At 45.6% G+C, this 5,776-nt stretch overlaps 1 pseudogene; it reads right to left on the reverse strand.

Annotated features, from left to right (window-relative positions):
* Positions 1–563: 563 nt before the first annotated feature.
* On the reverse strand, positions 564–1,502 carry LOC107182205 (annotated as a pseudogene).
* Positions 1,503–5,776: the final 4,274 nt, after the last annotated feature.

Raw genomic sequence — 5,776 nt, forward strand, 5'->3', positions numbered from 1 at the left:
CATTGAATGAAAGGGCAAGGGCAGCAGGATGCTAGTTAGAGATGCCACCATGAACAAGATACCTGCCCTCATAAAACGTAAAGTCTGGTAGGGAGAAACATCAGTCAAATAATTCTACTTAAATATGCGTGTGTGTGTGTGTGTGTGTGTGTGTGTGTGTGTGTGTGTACATTTACAACTACCATTAGGACTAGGCAGAAAAGGTATACAGTGCCATAAGGCTGAAAATAGGAAGAGAATTTGATACAGGGGGCGGGGGAGAAGTCAGGACAGTGTCCGAATGAAGTGTGTGATTCTGTGTGCTGGGGATGGGGGGAGGATGCAGAGAAGGAGTGAGGGAGTTGGGGGCTGGGGGCAGCGAGAGCAATCCAACCCATGGAGCAGCAAGAGAGGGCTTGTGGAGGTGGAGAAACTGAATGCATGTCAGTGCATCTAGATCTCAGAGAGCAAAGCAAGCAAGTATTGGGGATGAAATAAAGCCAGAAATATAGGCAATGGTTAGATAAAGAAAAGCTTTATTTATTTATTTTTTTACTTTTCTTAGTATTTATTTTATGCTGAATTTACTCCTGGACCATGAATTTTTGTTTCTTCAGTTTCTGCTGGGATATCTTTTTCTTCTGTGCAGCTTCCTCTTCTGTTTTATGAACAATCAGCTCTTTCTCAGGAAGGATCCTCTCAGTGTGGTGGGGAGAGCTCCTGTAAGGGGTAACCCGCCCATGAGCTCTGTAAGTTCCATGCTGCATCTTGGGAGCTTTGTTCACCTGGATGTGCTCAATGACCAGAGAGTCTACATCTAAACCCTTAAGTGCTGGGGCTGACCAGCAGACCCTGAGTGATGGATGAATGGATTACTCTGACACACATTTCTGTGAAAGAGAGAGCTAAGGGGCTGCTTGGCTGTAGGAACCAAAACAGCCCCATTTGCCTGCCTCCTTGGGCTTTTATTGTAATAACAGCTTGAACTAAAATTATTAGATACTATCAGTAGGATAAGGATCTTTGAGAAGTCACATGTGTCTGCAGTGTCCTTTAAGCAAAGACATCTAATAAGTAAACATAAAGATTCCAGTAAAACACCCAGGGGCTTAGCCTTGTTTGGAAAAGTCTGCCGCCTTTGGCAACGTCCTGCTAGAAGCCCCTGACCTTTCAGAGATTCCTCCTTACAGACTTTCCAGTCAAGTCTCCTGCTTCCCCACACTTAAGGTCAGCATTGCTCTCTGCATTTTTAAGCACGTGCACCAAATTTCAGCACTCTTTTGGACCACCAACCCTACTGTTTGGCCTGAACACACCTACCAACTCCACCATTGTAACGACAGGATGGCACGCACTGCTTCTGTAAAGTGACATCCTTCAGATGCTTGGTGACTTTTCGAATATGCATCCCCTTGGCGGCCAGGGCAGTTTCACGCGTGTTCTTAAAGTGAACACGAAGATTTGAACCTCTTGATTTGCAAGATTTTTGTGGGTTTTTCTGGGTCAAGTGAATAGTGAACCATTTTCAGAAGTCACTCCTGGCTGCTTTGGGGAAGAGCTATAGTTTTAATTTTTCAATTCAGTTGACATTCCATGTTATATTAATTTTGACATAGTGGTAGACATTTTTATAACTTATGAAGTAATACCCTCAATAAGTCTAATACCTACTGGCACCATAAGTATTATTGACTAGATTCCCTGTACTGTACTTTACATCCCTGTGAGCTTTATAGTGTCCTATCCAAGCAGCAGCAGGGGGACACTGAAAGGCAAGAAGCATGTCTGCATTTTGAAATCCTCACTCAGATAGCAGAATGAGTAGAATGGTCTGGGAGCAGGTAGAGGGGACTCAGAGTACCTGGCCAGGAGTCCCAGTGAGGCCGATGATGGTAGTGATGAAGACTCGAGGTAGCATCCAGTGAAAGTACCCATCACTTTAGAAAAGCAGAAACTCCAGAATAGCTCTTAAAACGCTGCCAAGTCCATGCAATCGGTTTCCTCTTGAATATTGTGAAGCTGCCTGTTGCATATCACTGATGCTTCTTTCACTTTTCTTCTCATTCTGAAGAAGGACATGTCAGCTGAGATCCTCCAGCGGGCACCAGGGGCGAAGGAGGGAGTTTGGCACTGAGTTTTCAGACTACGTCCAGGAAGGGTGGAGCCTTTCTATAGCAGGCTTTCCCCCACATGCAAAGCGGGAGGCAGACATGGCCAGGCTTCAGGGTCCCCACATCCTCAGGATCGCCCTTTTCTACTCAGCCACCCACTGCATGGCCCAAACTTCATGCTTTGTTCTCCCACACTCCTGTCACCCAGGCATCATAACCTGCTCTGCGGAAAGTATCTGATATACAAATTCTCACTAAGATGTGAAGGAAAAGTTATGGATGACTTCTACCAAAGAATGTGTAGGTTTTATTTTATGTTATTACACTGTACTATGATAGCATGGACTACCCCAGTAGCTCCTGAGGCTAATATACTATCACAATTACTTTAGCAAACTTGGTTGGTTCCCTTACTTCTGCAACGTCGTGCAAAGGTAGATGTAGGTTTTAATGCCTGAAGAAATGAGTCTCTAATCATGGCAGGCCAAGCATTAGTCAACGGATGGAGAAGTATTTGGGCAGGCAGAATCACACCCCTTTGCCCTGAAATTACACTACCTTAAGCTAGCCACGCTCTTTTATAACTTCCTCTCTTACAACATGTGGGCACCAGAGGTAAGAACAAGAAGAAAACAGAAGGTAAAGAATTGACCAGTTTCCCACAAACGGGCTGAAAAGCACAGGCCACTGTTCGCAGGCCTTCCCCAGCTCCACTCTACACCCTCTTTCTGGGAGGCTGCATCGATTTCTCTGGTGTAAATGCAGCCTGTATGCTGGCAGTTCCGGATTTATCTCTTTTCCCCTGACCCTCCTCTGAGCTCCGGACTCCTCCATCCAGCTGCTTACCCACCTTCTCCGCGTAGACTTCTCACAAGCATTTCAAACTGAACATGTCCAAACTTTAACTCTTTTTTAAAAAATCTTCACCCAAGGATATTTTTTCCATTAATTTCTAGAGAGAGTGGAAGGAAAAGAGAGCAGGAGAGAGAGAGAGAGAGAGAGAGAGAGAGACATGTGAGAAAAACGCATCGATTGGTTGCCTCCCGCACGCACCCCAACTGGGGCCGGGGATTGAACCAGCAACAGGTACATGCCCTAGATTAGGAATCACACCCAAGACTCTTTGGTCTTCAGGCTAAAGCTCTAGCCACTGAGCAACCGGCCAGGGCAAACTCTAACTCTTAGTCCTAGCACCAGCACCATCCAAACCCAGACTTCCCCAGTGCAGTAAATGGCAACACCATATGCCAGAAACCTGGGGGTCACCCCAGACTCCCCCCTCTTTGTAGTAGTTTCCTGTGGCTGCCATAACGTATCACCACAAACTTGGTGGCTTCAAACAACAGCATTTATGTCCTCATTGTCCTGGGGCCAGGCACCTGGAAACAAGGTGTCAGCCGGGCTGCGCTCCCCGGAGGCTCCAGGGGAGAATCCTTCCTTGTCTGTCCCTCTTCTGTTGGCTCCAGGGGTCTCATGAGCTGCATCACCTCAGTCTCTGCAACCGTCTTCACGTGGCCTCCCCCACTTTTCTCTCCTCTGTGTCCCTCATGAGGACACTTGTCATAGAAGGTAGGGCTTATGTGGATAGTCCAGGATGATGTCATTTGGAGATCCTTAACTTGATTACACCTGCAAAGACATTTTTTTCCAAATAAGGTCACATTCTCAGGCTCCGGGGATTAAGACATGGACGTAGCTTTTGGGGGTTGTCCTTCAGTCCACTAAAGTCTCTATTACTCCTCATAGCCAACCCACCCATAAGCCCTGGAGAAGTTACCTTTCAATTGTCTCTCTCAGCCAAGCCCCCCATATTCATTGCTATGAAGATGCTAATGCTTCATTGCTCTGATCCCTATTCAAGTTGCCTTTGTCTCTCTTGAGCATTTCTGTCATGGCCCCTACCAGCAGTGGTCTCCCTGCTTCCACTGTAGCTCATTCCTTATAGTGCAGCCAAGAAGAGTGGCTTTAATCAATTAGTTATGTATATTTTAAAAATCAGGCCAAATCACTTACCTGCTTAAAAACCTCCAGTGCACTTAGAAGTTCCTTTGCACGTAGAACACATTCGGGTGTTCTCCAGCCCCAGCTCCCTTCCCCAGCCTTCCCTCCAGCCCCTCACGCTAACAGTGCTCTAGCCACAGGGACCTCCTACTAATTGTTCAGAGAAGTTGCCCCTGGCTGACCTGTGTGAGAATGCATTCTCTGCGACTCTCTAACATAGCACCCTGTCCATGACTGTCAAAGCATTTCTCAATATGGGATTCATTTACCAGTTATCACCCAGCTCTTCATAATAGACTTTCTTTCCAATCTTTTTTTTTTATTGATTTCAGAGAGGAAAAGAGAGGAAGAGAGATGGAAACATCAATGATGAGAGAGAATCATTAATGGGCAGCCTCCTGCAAGCCCCCAACCGGGGATCTAGCCCGCAAACCAACATGTGCCCTGACCGGGAATCAAACCATGACCTCCTGGTTCATAGGTCGATGCTCAACCACTGAGCTACGCCTGCTGGGTTCTCCACACTAGATTGAACCTGCTTGAAAGTAGGGACAAACTCCCAGTGCCCAGGTGAGCACAGCACAGTGTAGATGCCCAATACACCTTTATTAAACAGATGATTGAATTAATTAATCAAAGGTTCCCATTGACTATGGAAGTAAGAAGAAACCGTCCCTGGCCTCTAGTCCCCACCCACCACCTATCCTGCCTCATATGCTACTTCTCCTCAGTTCCTGCAAATTCTGTCTTCTTATCTTCCTCCCCTCTTTGACTTATGCCATTTTCTCCCTGTGGAATGTCTATCCTCCCTCTTTGCTTACCACTCCTTAGTTGCTTTTCTATGCCCAGTTCACATCTCTCCTCCTGCAGGAAGCCCTCTGTCATCACTCCACCTACATTATTCTTTCCCCTTTCTGCTCTCTCCTGAGCTTCTGTGTACCACAATATCACTGCCTCAGGTGATCCTCACTTACGCCTCCAACTGGGCCAGAAGGTATAAGAGCAAACCCTGTTTCACACTTCTTTGAATTGACCTTGATAGGAATGGAGACATTGAAATATCCTGGAAACTAGCCACTGGCTATTTTCTAGTCTCAGTTCTGTCCACAACTAGTATATGATGTCAAGCACTTTACCTCACCTCTGGAGTTTATTTTCTTCTGGAGTTTTAGTTTTCACATGTAAAATAAAGTGCTTATGCCTCGCTGGCATGGCTCAGTGGTTGAGCATCAACCTATGAACCAGGAGGTTCCAGTTCGATTCTCAGGGCACATGCCCGGGTTGTGGGTTTGATCCCCAGTGTGGGGCGTGCAGGAGGCAGCCAATCCATGATTCTCTCTCATCATTGATATTTCTGCCTTCTCCCTTCCTCTCTGAAATCAATAAAAATATATACTTAAAAAATAAAGTGCTTAGACCATATTGCTTTTAATAATCAATCAATTTTAACAAATCCATTTCAGAAATGGGTATAGAGATTAAGTTAGTTGTTATATAAAAAATTTAGATATTAAGAATTAAGTCTCTGGCACTTAGAAAATACTCAATAAATGAGTTGCTGGTTAGTTCTTTTTTTTTAATTAAATCTTTATTGTTCAGATTATTACATTTGTCCTCTTTTTTCCCCCCATAACTCCCCTCCTCCCAGTTCCCACCCCACCCTCCCCCCTCACTCCCCACCCACT

Source organism: Myotis davidii, unplaced genomic scaffold (genome assembly GCF_000327345.1).
Source record: "Myotis davidii unplaced genomic scaffold, ASM32734v1 scaffold674, whole genome shotgun sequence".
Taxonomy (NCBI): domain Eukaryota; kingdom Metazoa; phylum Chordata; class Mammalia; order Chiroptera; family Vespertilionidae; genus Myotis; species Myotis davidii.